General features: G+C 44.7%; 1 long non-coding RNA gene across 12 annotated transcripts in view; it reads right to left on the bottom strand.

Moving 5' to 3' along the window:
* LOC149429009 (uncharacterized) overlaps positions 1 to 16,915 on the bottom strand; it is a 645,951-nt gene extending 629,036 nt beyond the window's left edge. For 11 of the 12 annotated variants that reach the window (XR_016310627.1, XR_016310628.1, XR_016310634.1 and 8 more), the window contains exons 1-2: positions 16,807 to 16,915; positions 12,452 to 12,594 (exon numbers count right to left, since the gene is read on the bottom strand). This is a non-coding gene — a long non-coding RNA (uncharacterized LOC149429009). The remainder of the gene's footprint in view (positions 1 to 12,451; positions 12,595 to 16,806) is intronic. The other variant, XR_016310644.1, reaches the window with a different exon arrangement.
* Between the last annotated feature and the right edge of the window lie 4,117 nt (positions 16,916 to 21,032).

The following is a 21,032-nucleotide window of genomic DNA, read 5'->3' as shown; positions in this document are numbered from 1 at the left end:
GGTTCAGTGAGATGATCCTCTCCGGACTCCAGCTTGGCAGCTCTGGTTCTCTGGTTCCATTGGATATTCTCTCCACAGTCAACATATATCTGACTCCTCCTGTGACCCCTGTGCTAGCAACGTTCTCGCTCTTGACTCCTCTCCAGGCTCCTCTTCAGAGATTGCAGACATCATACAAGAATTGGTCAGAGATTGCAGACATGATACAAGAGATATTCGAAAACTGTGGACATGATACAAGAGATGGTCAGAGATTATGGACATGATACAGAAGACGGTTAGTGAATGTGGACACGATACAAGAAATAGTTAGAGATTGTGGACATGAAACAGGACATGGTTAAAGGCTGCAGATAGGATACAAGAGATCATAGAAACATGTGCAAAAATATATATACTTTGAAATGTAAGGGCACCTACGTCCAAAGCCTGTTATACAAAGGACATTTTTTGGTTGAGGCCGAAAGTACTTTATTACAATGTTAAAATACAAGCATTTACAAACATGTACCAATAATATGCCCACACAATTTTCATAATTCTTTCATAACGGGACTAATGTTACTGAAAACGAATACAAAACGCCAGAGAGTACAATCTAGAGCATAAAAATTACCCACTTCTTCTCAACATGTTTTGCAGTTATTCCATTTTTTCAGGAGAAAACAGAGAGCAGAACATCTGAAAAATGAATGAATACAACATAATACATGCATATAATACTATATCTACAATATACACATGAACCCAGTTTTCAAGTGGGGCACCTAGGCTTACCCAGACAGGAAACCAGCTACTGAAGAGCTGGGGCATAGATAAGGGGGGGGGGTCATGGTGGTCTGAACCCCCCCAGAGCAGTGTTACTGACTGTCATATCAGAGGGGTGAAACCTAGGGCCGGACGCCAGATTGACTCCACCGCTGTCACTAACATAACAGAGCAAAGCCAGCAGCGCTGAATAGAGGGTGGGATCTGCCTGGGTTAACTTTCCAGGTTAGCCATCAAGTGACCGTTTACTACAATATGCCTGACAACACCTTGACATGGGTCACTAACCTTTTTTGTCGCATTGCCGCAGTAAAGGCTTCTTTCTGGCAACTTGACCATGCACCTAATTTTTTCAAGTATTGTCATATTGTGCTCCATCAAACACACCATCTTTTCCAAGAGCAGCCTGTATTTGAGGTTGCTTGTGGGTTTTTCTTTGTATCCCAAATAATGCTTCTGACAGTTGTGGCTGCAATTTTTCTTGGTCTACCTGACCTTGGCTTAGTATCAAGTGATCCTCAAACTTTCCACTTCTTAATAAGTGATTGAACAGTACTGATTTGCATATCCAAGGCTTTGGATATCTTTTAATATCCTTTTCCATCTTTATAAAGTGTCTTTACCTTGTTATGCTGGTTTTTTGACAGTTCTGTTCTGCTTCCCATGACTTAGTATCTCGCCTGCTCAGTGCTTCCACATAAGAGCTAACAAACTCAGTGACTATTATACACAGACACTAACTGCAATTTAAAAAGTCACAGATATGGGAAATGAACCTTTATTTGCCATTTTAACCAGTGTGTGTCACCTCGTGTGTCTATACAAAGGCCATTCCATGGTATGTAAACTTTTGATCAGGGCAACTTGGGTGATTTCTGTTATCATTATGATTTAAAAATGAACCAAACAACTATGTGATAACTAGAAAAGCTACAATTTCTGGGGAAATTGTGTGAAGTGTTCTTGCCTCCACCAGTAGTCTACAACTGGAGTGGACGGAGTAACTGGGTGGAGTGGCTTGTCACTCTGCTGCCTGCTCACACACCTGGGTTCCTATGGCAACTCACTCTACAGCAAGGGCAGAGAAGAGCGGTAAAAAACAAACTGCTCCAACTTGCTCACTTCACTGGCGGTTGCCATCTTCAAATGCATCTTTGATGCATAGTATGTCTCTGAAATATGAAATATTAAAAATGAAGGCACAGTCGCAGTTTAGAAATTGCCCTTCAAATTTGAGGTGGTTAGAGTGGAGTTTCAATGAATGTCAATGGGCGGCGTGAGTTGCAAACAAATGGTCATATTGTAAAAACTATCAGGACTATGGCTTAGCCGTGGACATTTTTAGTGGCAGCAGTGATAGCTGAACGTTTTGATATAAGATTTGTGTAGGTGGGCTTGAAAATGAGGGAGTGATGGCAGTTTAGAAATCATGTCCTGATTTTTCAGCTCCCACTCTAGTTTTGAACATTCCGCCATTCATTCCTATGGGACCAATTTCACCACAAAAACGCCGATATTTCGTGAACCATTTGTCGAATCGTTCCACAAAGTAATAGCACACCAATCGGGAACAATTCGCACGTTTCGGTATATTACTGTCTATGTAGTGTAAAAACTGTGGGAGGAGTTAGGGTGGTAAATTTGGCTATTATAATAATAGGAATATATATGTGAGATAACAGTAAGTGGTCTTGCCATGCAAGAACACTTAATAAATGGCTTCATATGATTACTATCCTTAAATAAAAGACTTCTTTTGGCATGATCAGTCATATTTTCAATATCAATTCAAAAATTTCACGATGTCTGCCAGGGTATGCAAACTTTTGAGCACAATTGTATATGTTTTAGCATCTAGATCAGGACAACCTGCAGATCTCCAGCTACCAAAGTACCAGCTTGTCCACTTCACCCACACATTTGGTCTCCTGGTCATAGTGGGTACATCCCACATCAGAGACCAATGTCTATAGTTAGTGTCATCGTAAACATTCAATGACACTTAAGGTGACTAATGGATTAGTGATTTCTGTTATCATTATGATTTAAAAAGGAGCCAAATAACTATGAGAAAATAAATGGCTTCATATGATCACTATCCTTAAATAGAAGACAATTATTTGGCATAATCAGTCATATTTTCAATATCAATGCCCAAATTTCACAATTTCTGCCAGGGGATGCAAACTTTTGAGCACAACCGTATATAATAATACTCAATCTGTGGCTACAAAAAATTTAGGAACTCTTGAAAGAGGAACTGCAGCCTATCTAGCTAAAGTTTTTTTATTTCTAGTCTATATGACCTGGCAGAGGCCCATGGCACGTCTATGCATGTGCAAAACTCTGCGAGACTCCATTGTATGCATGGAAATACCTGTATGTCTCTGTCTGGCCCCAGAGACTGGCAAGGACCTACTGCTTTCCAGACATGAATTTGGGTTTTGTGGGATTGCACAAATGTGTACACACGCTGCAGCTCTCTGCCATGCGTTATAGACTTGACAGAGATCCCCATCATATCTTCGCCCATGTAAACTATATGTAGATATCCTACTTCATATGTCATCCTCGCCTAGGTGAGCATACAAGCTTTGAAAGGACGGGTTTCTCCCATTTAGTTTGCTCTTTTAATTAGGCTGGCCATACATTATACAATTTTCTTGAGAATTTTGCTTTAGATTTACCAAAAACCATAGAATATGAGGTCAAACCTGAAAAACACTTTCAACTGTATCCAATTAGGCAGGCCCTTGCTTTACATAGTGGAAGTTAAATCTAAAGGAAAATGGGCAGAAATTGGACAGAAAATTGTATAGTGTATGGCCAGCCTTATAATGTCCTCCAAAAAGCCAGCAATATATCCAGAGCATATATTGAGAGATACCTGAACCCAGATGTCTGTTCACGTCTGAATGATGTGTCCTGCATTTACTGACAGTCGCATCCACCAGAATACAGCTATTGGGTTTCTAGGGGACATGTTTGAACACAAGTTTCCAGTGGTACATTAGGATTTTTAAAAAGGTCTTTGGACCAAAATATTTCTTAAATCTGGTGGACATAAAGTTACTTGCAAAGGAGTCGTGTGGGTACACACATGTGCGTTGCAGATTGAAGCTCAGATATCACAGCTAAGTGACACAGTAGTTGTTCAGCGGTTCAGGTTAGTTTTAGATCAGGTTCAGGTCAAGATTTTATCCTGTTCACAACTGATGACGTGTGGTTTAGAAACAGTTTCCATAGAATTCAATAGCCTGTTAATCCGCACCTGAACCAGACTGCACTGCTCAGAAATCGGACAGGACTCTTTTTCAATCCGCATTGAATCAGCACTGCCAGTGTACAGGACATACAGTATGTGAACAGGCACCATAGGAAGCAATGTTATTTCACTTGTCATGCAGATTGGATGTGGTTCAAACCGCATCCAATCTGCATATATGTGAACCAGTACAGTACATAAACAGTTGGGGACTGGGGATTGTAATTACCAAGAGCCCTTATGCAGCAGACCAATATAGAGTGCTGTTGGGACGTTTAATATGGGAGTAGTGTAATGCACTAACATCACACTTCATTACTGTTCTGTTAACTATGATCCTGTTTTTTCCTCCTATGTGCCCAGCCCTTTCTATTAGTGTTGTCTTGGGTATTGACCTACTACATTTCAGCCATCTGTGCTATGTAAGGATTGCCCTGTGTACCTCCCTTCCCTTGAGCAATTTCCTTCCCCTTTAACCCACAGCTCCTTGCCTCTGGGTGCTGGGATTGCATCACTGCTCAAGCCTCTCTCTTGCTGACCTTCATTCATGCATTTCACCATATTCCTTTGAATAAGTATTTTGTTTCCTGTAGATGACACTGAAAATCTGTATAAATTGCCCTTCATACGCACGTGTGTGTGTGTGTATATATATATATATATATATATATATATATATATATATATATATTTATTTATTTTTTTAAATACCAATCAGCAATAGGTAGGCAGCAAGTAAATCTGTTGTCCCTGAAATTGTTGTGTCGAAAGCAGAATAAACGGGCAGTGCAGTCTGTGGTGTGTGCAGCTGTGTATCCGCAGACCATCCAGAGTGCCCATGCTGACCCATGTCCACTGGCAAAAGCGCCTACAATGGGCAAAACAGCATCAGAACTGGATCACGGAGTAATGGAAGAAGGTGGCCTGTCTGATGAATCGCGTTTCCTTTTACATAGTAATGGGCTGTAAGTTCGACTCGAACATCGGCCATTCATGTGTTCTGCGAACACATGAATGGTAAGGGCATTTGGCAGGCTGTTCACCTGCCGGGTCCCACAATGCACTGCACTTTCACAGTGTATTGTGATTGGCCAAACAATGCAACTGACCACAGGTCGTCAGGTGCAATGTTTTGGCCAATCACATCACAATAGTTACCCCTAGCTCCGCCCGATTGTTCACATTTGACCGGCAAAGGACTTATTACAAACGTTTGTTTTTTTTTATGTTAAAGGAATTTTTAAAAAGTCTGGTCTCTTTATTTTTTACTCAATTTAACCCTTTAGTGAATGGGTAGGGGTACAAGTACCCCTTACTCACTCACAAGGAGGGGGGCAGAATCATTATTTAAAGGGGTACCCTGATGGTAATGAGCTCCCCTGCCTGCAGACCCCCACAACCACTGGGTCAGGGTTGTGGGGAAGAGGCCCTTGTCCCCATCGGCATGGGGACACTGTCCTAATTTAAAAGGCATGTGGCCTAAAGGGCCTGGTATGGCTTTTAGGGGGAACCCCACGCACTTTTTAAAATATCTTTTACTGTAGAGTCCCTCCAAACCATCCTACCAGACGTAAAGGATTAGGTTTTTTTTCTAAATATTACATTTCACTTTTTTTTTGCTAAAGCAGGTTCTATACATTGTACAGATGTGAAAGTTTGCAGATAGTTTAAGAGAACCCCCCAGGCATGATATTTAAAGGTTTTTTTTTTTTTTTTTAACTGTAGGCAATGAAAAATGACTACCCCTTTAAAAATAATACTTTTGTAAGTTTTTTTTTTCACTGATTTATGTACCTCAGGACCGTACCCGAGTCCCCACACCCCTTTCATGGCCAATAACTTGTATATAAGCCTTCAAAATGGGCACTTTTGAATTTACAAGTTCGAGTCCCATAGACTTGCAATGAGTTCGAAATTCAGGGGGGGGGGGTGTTCGGCCCATCACTATTTTTACATTGTGTGGATGGTTGGGTGCATGAATATAAACAAATAATACGGCGCTATATTAAAACAGGCGACTCAGTGATATATATCCCAAGTATGCAAATAGACTTGAACACAAATAACTGACATCAATGTGGGGTGAAGCGGACAACTAGGAAAATGACATACATAGAGGTGACATGAATAAATTGGTGAAATAGTGTCCTTATGTGTCACACAAACTCCATGCAGATGTGAATTGCAGTGTGCCAATCCTCTATAGCTGGGGTGCCCCCTCACCTTCCTGCCCAGGCCCCCAGGGACCAAAGAGCCTTGTGTAATAGATGGAATATTCCTCCAGATAGTAGATGGATCCCTCTTGCAATGGTGCAAATCCCTCCTCTTGGCTATAACATAAGCGGTGGATGAAGTCCGTGGTGTCTCTCCAGTGTATGGCCCTCCAGTATGGTCACCAGTGAGGCAAAAGAGACTCGTATAGTGTAAAACCTTTTATTATAAAACAAAGAAGACTAAAAACTACTCACATAGACCTGAAAGCAAGCAAGCCTTTACACCACTCCAGGGGTGTACTGTGATTCGGAAACCGGAGCACCAAGATGGCGCCCGCGCCGGATATGACGTCAAGCCGTCGATCGTCAAAAGCTCTGGTACCTTCTGGGTACCTCTCACAGCTCTAGACTCCACACAGCCTAGCGATGGGACTGCTACTTTTGCAAGGTAATAACCAAGTTTGCAAAGACATTTGGTGCACACAAAGTGAACTTATATCCTTTGTGACTATTGAAGAATAAAGAAAACAAATATAGGTTTATGTGTAGCTTTATGACCTACAGGTTATACCAGGGGTCCTCAAACTATTTAAACAGGGGGCCAGTTCACAGACCTTCACACTGTTGGGGGGCCGGACTCTAGTTTGAAGAAGAAAAAAAAAAAAGAACAAATTCATATGCGCACCACACACATCTTATTTGTAGTGGAAAAAAACTGGAAAAAAACAATACAATATTTAAAATACACTGTACTCTAACGCACTGGACACCACAATGCACAGTACACTGTGATGCACTGGACACCGCCATTAACTGTACACTGTGATGCACTGGACACCGCCATTAACTGTACACTGTGATGCACTGGACACCGCCATTAACTGTACACTGTGATGCACTGGACACCGCCATTAACTGTACACTGTGATGCACTGGACACCGCCATGCACTGTACACTAACGCAACGGGCACCGCAATGCACTGTACTGTGTGACGTACTGGACACCGCAATGCACTGTACACTGGACACCGCAATGCAGCGTACTGTGTGATGTACTGGACACCGCAATGCACTGTACACTGGCACACTGGACACTGCAATGCACTGTACACTAACGCACTAGACCAGCCTTTCTCAACCAGGGTGCCTTGAGGTTTCTTCAGGGGTGCCTTGGAAAAAGGTCTAAAAATTGCCCAAAACTTGTACACAAGCCAGCGGGTGGAACAAGCCTGCCTTTTAGTAACACAAAGCCACAGGTTTTCATTGTGCACCATTAGGACCTTTTAGCCACCAGTGCCTGACAACCAATGACATCATCAGTTGATAAGGAGGATGTTGGTTGCCTGCACAGTATCTTGGTTTGACCCTCTCCCGCCCCTCTCGGTCTGTGCTGGGGGTCACATCTCAGTGATAGAGAAAAACTGAGGGAGAAGAGAAACATTGGAATACTAGTCAGTACCAGTGTGCAAAAGTGTATTTACTTTGGAAAAACAAATCACCTCTAATGTTGGGCGTCCTATGTATGCGGATGTTGCTGCGTTATATAAAACTATTAGAATACTTTTATACATTTCAGAATAGGGTGCCTCAGGATTGTCCATAATTTCAAAGGGTGCTGTGACAAGAAGGCAGGAAGAACTAAGGGATGTGTCCAGGATGGAAGGTATATTTGCCCCAGGTTCATGTTATACACGGACTGTTTCTCCTGTTGTGCTGTGTAGTGAGCCGTTTTAGGTCACTGATGATTTCATTAGCTCAGCTGTAGCGAGTTGAGGGCTCTGGGCTCTATAAAACGCCCAGGCTGCTTAGAGAGGATGCTCCAACCTGGAACCAGTTTGCTGTGCAGGACAGACTGGGGAGCAACCAAACCATCCTGTGGTGAGAGATAATCTGTGTGATCTTAGACTGTGTGAACACTCTGTGTCTAAGCAGCAATAGGCTGTATTCAGACAGCTAGATAGGAAACCTGTGTTTGTAGTTAGATGCCCAGCAGGGCAAGGTTTTATTTTCTGTTTGTATTTTTTTGCTGTTTTGACTATTTGCACCGTGTGTTCACCCGACTTGTAAATAAAGCACAAACTTTTCACCAAGATCCTGCTGTCGTGCTGAGCCTCTTTCACGGTGTTCTGACCCATCCAGGGGGCCAAGCACAACCCGCTACTGGGTTAATCCCTCACATATGGTGGAGGATGCAGGCAGGTGAAGCAAGGCCAGCATGGAAGAGATACTGAGACAGCTTGCTTTGGCAAATGCAAGTCGGCAGAAAACAAATGCAAGTTTGCAACAGAGCCTTGCAGTCCAGCAGCAGGTTTTGCAACAGAGCCTTGCAGCCCAGCAGCAGGTTTTGCAACAGAGCCTTGCAGCCCAGCAGCAAGCCCCGGAACAGGCGTAGGCACGCCTTAGGGAATCGTTGGAATGGCAGGAACAGATACACCAACAGCAAATTGCAGCCATCATGAAACAGCTTCAGCAGAGTGAGCAGACTGAGGCTGGGAGTGATTTTACTACCATACCATCTTTCCGTGTAAGTCACCTGCTGCCAAAGATGTCTGCAGATGAGGACCCTGAGATGTTTCTGACCACTTTTGAGAGGACAGCTGAAAAAGAAAGTTGACCTAAAGAGCAGTGGGCTGGACTAGTGGCCACCCCACTATCTGGCGAGTCCCAAAAGGCTTATTTTGACCTTGAGCCTGAGGAAGCCAAGAACTAGGATCGTTTAAAAATGGAAATTTTGGCGCGGCTGGGCGTAACCCTGGCTGTCCGGGCTCATCGGGTACACAACTGGAGTTATCAACTGGGAAAACCACCCCGATCCCAAATGTATGACCTTATTCATTTGACCAGGAAATGGCTGCAGCCAGATACACTGTCTGGACCAAAGATTGTGGAAAGGGTGGTGATGGACAAATTTCTGAGGTCTCTCCCTACTACCTTGCAGAAATGGATGAGTCATGGAGATCCACAAACAGCAGACAAGCTTTTGGACCTTGTGGAGAGATATCTAGCGACTGAAAATCTTACGTCTTCCCTCAAGGAATCACCGACTTTCCACCCCAAGACCAGACCATCCCCAGCAATGGGTAACATTGCACCAAGGGATGGGGGTGGAGAGATTGGAAAAGGGGGAACGAAAGGTACTTTTGGGACTGTTTCCAATATCTGGCGTGAGCGGCCTGGAAAGCCAAACCCGCCAGAGGTGAGCAGAAGGATAATCTGTTACCGCTGCCGGGAAAAGGGACATGTAGCAGCAGATTGCCCAAGTACGGATGAACCAATGCACTGTGACTTTCTTACTGAGAGACAGCAGTCCCCATTTGCAACTGTTACTTGCACTGCTGAAAAGGGAAATGAGAAACCTTTATGCAAAATGGGTATTGATGGTAAAAATGTTGTTGCATTGTTGGATTCAGGTAGCCTGGTTACTTTGGAAAAAACTGAATTGGTAACGGGAAAAACCTTGCACCCTAGAAAATTGGCAGTCATTTGTGTTCATGGGGACACGAGAGAGTATCCAGTGGCAACAGTGTCCTTTGAGACCTCCCTCGGTAACCTGTGTCATCAGGTGGATCTGGTTCCCCAACTGCCACATGACGCCATTGTGGGGAGGGATTTCCCAAAATTCTGGGAGCTCTAGAATGGCCCAGATTTCCCATTAAATGGTCCTTCAGAGCCTGAAGGTTATCCTAGGGAATCCTCTGAGGGTGAGGATTGAGCCTGTGTTTCCCTTGCCAGTATTAGCAGGGAAAACAGAGCCTAGGGAGGAGCCTACAACCCCTAGTGTTTGACTTAGAAGTACACAGGGAAAATTTTGCCACTGAACAACTGAAGGACCCCACATTACTAAGGGCCCGAGAGAATGTAGTAAAAATAGAGGGGGAATCCTTTCTATGAGTGGATTCATCTGGTGTGCTGCATACTACCCGGATAAACAAAACTGTGATGATTGTACAGGGGAATACACCACAAGTGCTGTTGACCATACTAGAGATAATTGGTCACCTACATAGGGTGAGTGTTGGTCCATGTGGGGCACCAACAGTACTGTTAAGTGGAGCATGTTATTACAAGTACCAAACCACTGGCCCTTTTCACACCTTCGTATTATCTTTTTGAACTTTTAACTTACATATTCTTTGGTTTACTTTATGTTTATCGAATGTATACACAATGTTGTAATATGAGCAGTTTGCATTTGATTATTTATGGTACACTGTGTTGAGGTTAACACATATTTAACCCCTTGCCCTACTGAGGATTTACCCCCCCCCCCTTCCTTACCAGCCCATTCTTTGCATTACAGCGCTGCGTTACTTTAACTGACAATTTCGTGGTCATGCAACGCTGAACCCAAATGAAATTTACGTACTTTCTTTCCCGTGAACTGAGCTTTTTTTCCCCTGACAGCATTTTGCAGTGAAGGACCCTTGCTCTTTCTGTGGAAGCAGCAGTTGTTCTGCAGAGGACAGACCTATAGCTTTGGGATCAGCGACACTCATGCACCTTGCAGATTGGAGAGTTCTGTCTCTGACTCAGCAGTGGGTGTATCAGATCTCTGAAAGGCAACCGTTGCCTCCACACAGCGAGAAAGGGTCCTTCTCAGCAGCATTGCAGGTAGTGGACCAAACTAGGGATGCACCGAAATTTCAGTGGCCCGAAGCGTTTCTGCCAAAAACACCCCTTTCGGCCGTCGGCCGAAATGAAAAAAAGCACCGATACGGGTGCCAAAAAAACCCCGCCCCTCGCTGCCGCCACTCGGGAGTTCTCAGCCTCACCTGAGAAACCATCGATCCCGGCGCTGGGCATAGAGATGAGTGAAGGAAAGATGGCCTCCACTCATCTCTATGCCCTTGGAGGACCGGAGCGATGTCACTTCCGGTTACGGACATTTTTTTTTTTTAAAGCACTAGATCAATGGGTTTTTTTTTGATCCAATTCTTTACATTGTAAAGGAGAGATGTTGGGTCTTATTGACCCCATATCTCTCCATAAAGAGGACCTGTCACTAATTATTTCTATCACAGGGGATGCATGCATTTCTTGTGATAAGAATAAAAGTGATAACAATTTTTTTAAAGGGACAGTGCAAAAAACAAAACAAAAATAAATAAATTAAAAAAAAGTTGAAAGTGTCCCTGTCACCCCACGTAGTGGTGAACGCATATGTAGGCCATGTCCACATATGTAAACAATATTCAAACCACGTGTGAGGGTATCGCCACGAACATCAGAGCAAGAACAATAATTATCGCACTAGACCTCCTCTGTAACTTTACACTGCTAACCTGTAGAAATTTTTACAGCATCACCCATGGAGATTTTTTAAGTACCGCAGTTTCACACCATTCCAAGAGCGTGCACAATTTTAAAGCATGACATGTTGGGCATCTATTTACTCGCCGTAAAATTCTCTTTCATATTTTACAAAAAAATTGAGGTATATATTGTTGTTTTTTTTCTAATCAAAGTGTATTTTTTTCAAAAAAATATATATTCATGTTTAAAAATTGTGCATTTCGGTTCTCGGCTAAGTGCATTTTGAATTTTCATTTTCGGCACCAGAATTTTCATTTCTATGTACCACTAGACAAAATATTTTTTTTTTGTTACAATACTTTTGTTTTGAAGCATCCAAAATGTATTTAGCTGATTTAAATTGAAGAATGTGTTGACTTTTACATTTTCAAAAGGAAAACAGATATGGCAATCCCCTGTAATTGTCTCAAAACAGCAACTTAAAGTGATTCTAAACCCATTTTATTTTCTTTAAAATAATAAACATGTCATACTTACCTGCTCTGTGCTCCCCTCGGGTCCCTGGCTCCTCCCCCTTTGCCAAGTGTCCTCATAGCAAGCCACTGGCTATGGGAGCACTCGTGCAGGTTCACTGCAGAGCCAGCTCTGAGTGTCTATTGACTCACAAAGCACAGCCTGGCCCGGCTTCCTCCTCACTGGCCAATGGCTCCCGCTGCTGTCTCTGAGCCAAAGACAAAGGAGAGAACAGAGAGATGGAATATTGATTTTTGCTAAAATGTCATCTATCCTTCTAGTGTATGATCTGAAATTACTAAGAATAAAAAGGAGCTCTGGATAGGCAGTGGATTGCTGCTGACAATGTATGTGTGTTTTGGTTATAGAACTAAACTGCCCGAGTGATGCCTGCTGTAGTACTCTAGTGATAAAACATGAAAAGGAACCATGGCTTACCTTGCGCCTATGATCACCAGGTAATCCAGTAACCTGAGAAATGGCTTTTTCTTCTGCCCCATGGTCCCAACTTCTTACTTAATCATCTCACACACTGCTTAGCTCACTGGACCATCACTGATCAAGGAGAAACCAGCAGAAACCTTAAACCAGGAGAAAAATACACAAAAAGAAACAACAAAATATATAAATACATTTCACACATACCAGCCTTTATATAATATTAACCTCAAACATATGGCTGAAATATTTATACAGGTCTTATCTGACAAAGGACTTATATTTCTATCCCTCCAGTCCTGAAATCTACACAGCTCTGCCACACAGCACAGTACTGTTTGTCAGAGCAGGAACCCCATTTTTCTCTGCTGCAGATAACTAACACTTACAGGTCTTGCCTTTCCCCTAGCCTATGACTGAACAGTAAAGAGAGAAGCAGAAAGCCGAATCTTTCTGTCACTTCCCCTTCTCCTCCTATCAGCACATGAGCACAATCAACTGGTCCCTTGCACTGCTGCAGCACCCCCCCCCCCCTTAGTCTGATCTCTGCTGACTTCAAGAAGCTGATAATAAATCAAATTTCAGTTACTGTTTGCATTTAAAAAAAAATAATTTATAGATATATTAAAGGGAGCTCCACCAAAAGGGGCAGCTCTGTTTGTCTGCCTCCTACCCCCTCCACTGCCACATTTTACACTTTTTTTTGGGGGGGGGGGGGAGCGGGTCCCTGGTTCTAGCATGCCCTCCTCCTTCCCCCCACAGTCTTCTAGGACACTTTACAGGTCCAAGAAGACTGCCGGACCATTCGGGAGGTGCAGTACACCTCGTGCAGTGGGCACCCAGCTGTGAAGCCAAAAGGTGTCACAGCTGGGTGACCACAATTAAGATGTCAGCTCAAGGGGGGGGGGGGGAGACAAGTGGGTGAAGGGACGGCATAGGCGAGAACATCACTGATCCTGCTAAGAAAGAGTTCAATGTTTTAATAGGGGTATAAAGTAGAACTATAGGCAACATTTCTTTTTCATTTTGGACATTTATAACCCCCGTCAGTTTTATTTTTTGCCATCTGTGTCCCATTGGGGAGATTTACCTTCACTTCCTGTCCCATAGCCAAAACAGGAAGTCAAAAAAATCCCTGAAAATTAAGGGAATACTTTGGGGTCCCTCATTGGAAGATTTCCCCTCTATTACTTTTCTGGGGACAACACAAAATTTGGGATTTTCTTTTACATTTACCTTCGATGATAATGGCAAACAGGACACATAGAGAGGGGGGATCTCTCAGGGACAAAGACAGCAATAAAAACCTGACAGGTGTTCTAATCCCTCTCCTCTCTACCCCCCAAAAAAAAAAAAAAAAAGTTTTTCCTTTAGTTATACATTAAGGCTTTCTAATCCCAAGAATTAAAATACTCCATAATACTTGCTGCCGGTATTCTCACCTTCCAAAGCCCTTTAGTTCACGGGTAAGTTCACCTTTTGATAAAAAAAAAAAAAAAATGCACATTTTATATGCAGGTAAAAAAATGTGCATTATTTTTTGCTGCCGAAGCCTGGAAAGCATTGCACCAGCGATAGGCAGATCACTGATGCCATGCAGGTCTCCTGCAGATCTGTCAGTACATCTGCTCACCCCATACAGGATGTACAAGCAAGCAGATATACTGACAGAAAGACTGAATGAACTATCCCAGTGCTCCACAGTGCCGTGGTAGTTCATTGAGAACTACAAACTGACAGCCGCTAAGTCTGTCGGGACTAGTAGTTTCTCATTCACAGAGGAGTGATGTGACCAGGCAAATGGAGCCCCGCACGGCCACATTTTTTAAACATTTGACAGCTATCGGGGAGAAGATCGCTCACTAGCTGACAAAGCTAATGATCTGCAGGGAGCGGGGGCCAGTGCTTTCATAACATGTTACACTCTGAATATGGGGGTAACATGTTACAAAAGGTGAATTAACCTTTAACCACTTGCCCTCCAGAGGATTTAACCCCCTTCCTGAGCAGGCCATTGTTTTGCATTACGGCTGGTCAATGATACGGTGGTATTTGATTGCCTATGCATTTTTATTTTTTGCACAATAAAAAAAAAAAAAGTGACGATTTTGAAAAAAAAAAACAATATTTTTGACTTTTTGCTATTAGACATTTAGACATGTCCAGTAAAAATTTTTTAAAAATCACATTTCATCACAAATTTAAGCCAAAATGTGTTCTGCTCCATGTCTTTGCTATAAAAAAATCCCAATATGTGTAAATTAATTGGCTTACGTGAAATTTATAGTGTTTACAAATGGCGGTATATATACTGGGTTTTTTTTTTTTGTTTTTTACTAGTAATGACGGCGATCAGTAACTTATAGCGGGACTGCAGTGGGCATTCTGACACTGGGTGGAACTGACCTGTTTTCACTGACATCCCTAAGAACACCAATACAGTGATCAGTGCTAATAAAAACCACTGACACTGTACTAATGGCAGCTGGGAGGAAGGGGTTAACATGTGGGGCAATTAAAGGGTTAACCTGTGTTCTGTGTTACTATGGGGCTGTGTGTTAGTGCTCTGCACAGCCATGCAAAGCAGTGGGCAGGAGCTGACAGGGGAGAGAACTGTTTTGTTTACAAACCATTCCCCCCCCCCCCCCCTTCACTGTCGGAGATGTTCGGCAATCACCGTGTGCCGGTGAGTAAACACCGACTGGGACCCGGTGACTGATAGCTGCAGCCGCGAATGGTGACGCGGGTAGGGCACATGGGCGCCCCCTACCTGGAAATGCAAAATCAGGTATATACACGTGATTTTGTGCACCCGTGCCGTCTTGTAGCAGTACTTCTGCTATAGGGTGGACGGGAAGCGGTTAATACAATACTGATGTTTACCTTCCTGGGGACACCTCTGGCACGTGTGCATTCTAACGAATATTCTCAGTATCCTAAAATGCTGCGATGTGAAGACACCTTTGCTCTAATGACATGATCACAGATCTATAGTATTGGTTCTCACTCTCACAAGCCTTCCTCTGTTTACTTCCCGAAACACCATGTGACAAGCAACATCACAGGGGCTGTGTCATCACTTAGGCTACTTTCACGCTGACTTGCGGCAAAAACACATATGCATATTTCACACGTTTATACCACGGTTGCTGTGCGTTTTGTGGTGTGTGTTAAATGTGTTGCATTGCAAAGCATATTGGTGAATAGCTGGTTGTTAAGGACGTCATCAGGTACTGGCTTCTTAACCATTTGACAACCAGCCTATAGCCGAATAAAGGCTACAGCGCAGTTGTCCAGTTCTGGGAGGGCGTCATACGACATCCTCCTAGAACGCGCCCTCCCGCGTGCCCCCAGCAGCGCGCATCTGGTGATCTCTGTGATTGCTGAGTACCAGCAATCAGCCATCTGCTGATTGCTGGTACAAAGCTTTACAGGCTCCTGAAACAAATAAATAAGTGCACATTTTTTTTCCACCAGAAAATTTTAAAAAAAAAGTGCTTTTATTCATAAAAAGTGAACTTATCCTTTAACTAGCAGCTATTGATTGGCTGTGAAGGATGCCGGTGGGCGGCCACTTCTTAACAACCAGCACATTTCTGCCACATGACCTAAAAAAACGCACCCTGGGTGAGGACTGGTTACACTCTGAGGGCCGGATGACACCAGGACGGCCCAGGAATGCGGCACTGAAAGACTTGTGGAAGAAGTGGGAGGACTGGAGAACTCGGACACTCAGGGCATTGTTGGCCACAACTTGGGGGCCAGTCACACAGTTTTGTTTTTCTTTTATTTTGATTTCAGTGAGCTGTACCCTGTGCAGGCCTGGGGGGGGTCAGCCACAGTCTGCCTCCCCAGTGTTCTGGGGGAAAACTGGGGGAGGCAGGTGGAGGGAAACACTGGGCTGGGGGGGGGAAACTGGGGGAAAAGGTGGGGGGGGGGGAAACGCTAAGGGGGCAGGGGGGAAGAACGCTAAGTGGGCGGAGGGGGGGATAAAGCTAAGTGGGTGCGGGGGGGATAACCCAGAGGGTGTGGAGGGGGGGGGGATAAAGCTGAGGGTGTGGGGGGATAAAGCTGGGGGGGGATAAAGCTGAGGGTGTGGGGGGGATAAAGCTGAATGGGGCGGGGGGGATAACGCTGAGGGGGAAATTGGGGAGATGCTGAGGAGGCAGGTGGGGGGGACGCTGGGGGGCAGGTTGGGGAGCCCCAGCTATATCTGTGCCTCTTATTCCCCCACCTTCTCCAGACATGACCTCCTATCAGCCTTTTTATACAGACAATCCCCCCAGCCTTCTCCACAAAGCCCCCCGGCCTCCTCCATCCACCTACCCAGCTCTCCTGCCCTCTGTCCTCCTCACCTGCTCAGCTCAGCTCCCCCCGGGAGGCCATCATCCCCACCCCGGCCGTTCCTTTCCTGTTCCCCTCTCAGCTGCTCCTCTCCTCCGCCTCCCATAGACTTTACATAGCTAAAGATGGCCGCCGTTTTCTCTGTATAGAGCCGACTGGGAAGGGAGACATCTATGGCGAGGAGCGGTATTACACCTGAGAATGCCATCTTGTGGCAGAACTCAATAATAACCATTGAATGGCCCCAATCCTGTGTAATTCAGTGTTCTTGCAAAGATCACTTATTGTTATCTCACAAATATATTCTTATTCTTATAGCCAAATTTGCCACGCTAACTCCTCCCACAGTTTTTACACTACAAAGACAAGTAATATATCAAAACGTGCGGATTGTTCCCGATCGGATTGCTATTACTTTGTGGAACGTTTCGCCGAATCGTTCACGAAATATCGCGGTTTTTGTGGTGAAATTTTCCCATAGGAATGAATGGTGCAACTAGAGTGAGAAATGACAAAGCTACAGTGTGGAAGGAAAAATCATAACATGATTTGTAAACTGCCATCACTATGTCATTTTCAAGCCCACCTACACATATCTTATATCAAAACGTTCAGCTAACCCTGCTGTCACTAAAAATGTTCACGGCTAAGCCATAGTCCTGATAGTTTTCACAATATGACCATTTGTTTGCAACTCACCCCTCCCATTGACTTTCATTGAAACTTCACTCACAGTCACCTGAAATTTTAAGGGACATTTTTAAACTGCGACTGTGCATTCATTTTTAATATTTCAGACACATACTATACATCAAAATTTAGGTCTGGTTCTTGTGATTCTAACAATATAACCCTTTTCACGGTAGCATTTATACTTTTAAAACTACAAGTGTTTGAAGATGGCAATCGCCAGTGAAGTTGGCAAGTTGGAGCAGTGTGTATATAAAAATGCCTCTCAGAGTGAGTTGCCATAGCAACCCAGCTGTGTCAACAGAGGCTCCGCCCACTCCTCTGCCCTTGCTGTAGAGTGAGTTGCCATAGGAACCCAGGTGTGTGAGCAGCCAGCAGAGTGACAAATGCTACTCCGCCCACTGCACTTGTAGACTACTGCTGCAGGCAAGAACACAATTTCCCCAGAAATTGTACCTTTTCTACTTAATATTAGATATATTTAAGCTGTTTTCAGGTACTCCGGCATCAATTACTACCAGGATGCCGAGATCTTCACGACGTCCATCTCGTGGAAGGCCATCACGTCAGGAGGGCGGAGAGTCTCCCATAGCTCATCGGACGAGGTCCAGAGCGCAACATCGGCAGAGAAGGGAGGACGCCGCCATCAGCCGAAGCCGATCTCCAAGAGACCGCAACAGGGCTGCTGAGCACCACCCAGAGCCACAGGGAGCACCGGCCATGGAGCCACAGGGAGCTCTGGCCATGGAGCCACAGGGAGCTCTGGCCATGGAGCCACAGGGAGCTCTGGCCATGGAGCCACAGGGTGCACCGGCCATGGAGCCACAGGGTGCACCAGCCATGGAGCCACAGGGTGCACCAGCCATGGAGCCACAGGGTGCACCAGCCATGGAGCCACAGGGAGCACCGGCCATGGAGCCTCGCGGCGAGGAGCAGGTAATCTGTACCATTTGTTTAGCAGATTGTGAAGATGGAGACGCCAATACTACCCTACCCTGCGATCACCAATTCCACAACCGCTGCCTCCAACAATGGGTTGAACAGAGTGCTACCTGTCCCATGTGCCGGGCGAACATTCCTATCGTGCGAGGGAACCAGGATTTCAACCGTATGAGAGAGTTTCTAGATGACAATGGAATCGACTACGTGATCGATGAGGAGAATGGTATTATAGAGATCTATTATTAATATTATCAGCTTAGATGTATTTATTGTATTATATATTTTAAGAGTTTTCCTGTCTTGTAGAAGTTATAGTATTTAATGCTTTAAAAAAAAACCCAAAAAAACAAAAAAATTAAAAAAAAAAACAAAAAAAAAACAAAAAAAAATATAGTTGTTGAATATTATTATTAGTATTATATATTTTAAAATATGTTCTTTATTGTAGTAGTCTAAATATTATTATTATACTGTATTTATATAGCGCCAACAGTTTGCTCAGCGCTGTACATTACAATGGGAGACAATACATGAGACAATACAGTAACAATACAATAAAATACATGAGGGGTTCGAGGGCCCTGCTCCTTGGAGCTTACAATCTAGGAGGGAGGGGAGAGTGGTACAGGAGGAAATAGCAGTGGGGGATGGAGTGGTGGGGGGAGCGGAGGAGATCAGCAGTTAGGTGAGGGCGGGGTAGGCTTCTCTGAAGAGATGGGTTTTCAGGGTGCGCCTAAAGGTGAGGAGGGTAGGTGACAGTCTGATGGATTGGGGTAGTGAGTTCCAGAGGATGGGAGAAGCCCTGGAGGCGGGCATGGGAGGAGGAGACCAGGGAACTAGAGAGTAGGAGGTCTTGTGAGGAGCGGAGAGTGCGATTTGGGTGGTAGATGGATATCAGGTCGGTGATGTAGTTTGGGGCAGTGTTATGAACAGCTTTGTACATCAGTGTTAGTATTTTGAGTGTTATGCGTTGGGCAATCGGAAGCCAGTTGAGGGATTGGCAGAGGGGGGTGGCAGATACGGAGCAGTTAGTAAGGTGGATGAGTCTGGCCGCAGAATTCAGAGTAGACTGAAGCAGGGTTAGCCTGTGTTGGGGTAAGCCGACAAGGAGGGAGTTACAGTAGTCAAGTCGTTATATGATAAGGGAGTGAACGCGTTGCTTTGTAGTTTCTGGAGTTAGGAATGTGCGTATTTTGGAGATGTTGTGGAGGTGGAGTCTGCATGAATTTGTCAGCGATTGGATCTGGGGCTGGAAAGACAGATTGGAGTCTAGAATGACACCAAGTACTCTGGCTTGCGGGGTGGGGCTGATGGTGGTGTTGTTGGTCGTGATGGAGAGGTCGGGGGGGGGGGGGGCGCGGGCTGGGGGGAAAACTAGGAGCTCGGTTTTGGCAAGGTTTACTTTGAGGAAGTGAAGTGACATCCAATCTGAAATGTCGTTCAGAAGGCTAGTGATTCGGGCGGAGACTGAAGGGATGAGGCGAGGGGTAGAGAGATAGATTTGAGTGTCATCGGCATAGAGATGGTAGTGGAAGCCATGGGAGTTTATCAGGTGACCAAGGGAGGAGGTGTAGATGGAGAAGAGAAGGGGCCCGAGGACAGAACCTTGGGGGACCCCAACAGAGAGGGGGAGTGAGGGGGAGGTGGCAGCGTTATAGGTAACGCTGAAGGAGCGTTGTGATAGATAGGAAGAGAGCCAGGAGATAGCGGAGTCTCTGAGGCCGAAAGAGTATAGTCTTTTGAGGATGAGGGGGTGGTCGACCATGTTGAAAGCCGCGGAGAGGTTGAGGAGTTGTAGCACTGAGTAGTGGCCATTGGCTTTAGCGGTTAGCAGGTCGTTGGTGAGTTTGAGTAGGGCGGTTTCAGTGGAGTGTAGAGGACGGAAGCCAGATTGTAGGGGATCAGGAGGTTAAAAAATAGAAAACATAAAACAGTGCAGCGCTACAAATTCCTATACAAATGAACATATATTATATGCTAATCCAATATATCTTATCCCTTGTAAGAATATAGTACTGTGGTCACTCCCAGTGACATCTAAAATACTATGTCCTTGAGTGTCCTAATAAGTGAAACACAACAACTCTTCATGCAGGTGCTCCAAACTGAGTGTGAATCCACAGTGACAGGGGTGCCCCCTCACCTTCCTGCCCAGGCCCCTCAGGACCAATGAGCTAAAAGTGCCTCTTTATGTTCCTCCAAAACCATGGAATCCTCCTCAGCAGTAGTGGTGGGACTCTCCTCCTCTGGTAGGTTTTGTGTCCAGTTAATACCTCCCGGTACTAGGACAGGTGCCTCTCCATAACAATCCCCAGTAAAGCCAAAAGATCCAACATAGTGTAAAACCGTTTACTTTATTAAAAGCCACACTACAGTTGTCTACTCACACTTATGCAGCTATTCATCAGCGTTTGTTACACCACACCATAGGTGTACTGCCTGTGTGGATCCTAATAGGGTGCACCAAGATGGCACCCACGCTGGATATGACGTCACTGCGCGGTCCGTTTAGGCCCCTCCCACTGGTGTATCTACGCGTTACGTCACGATTGGTGCACGTGACTTCCTCAGGATATCCTGAGGAAATCACGTGCACCAATCGTGA

The sequence above is a fragment of the Staurois parvus genome, unplaced genomic scaffold (assembly GCF_062004578.1).
Source record: "Staurois parvus isolate SC_StPar_1 unplaced genomic scaffold, SC_StPar_1.0 ptg002864l, whole genome shotgun sequence".
Classification (NCBI taxonomy): Eukaryota; Metazoa; Chordata; class Amphibia; order Anura; family Ranidae; genus Staurois; species Staurois parvus.
This window is presented reverse-complemented; position numbering and strand designations above follow the sequence as displayed.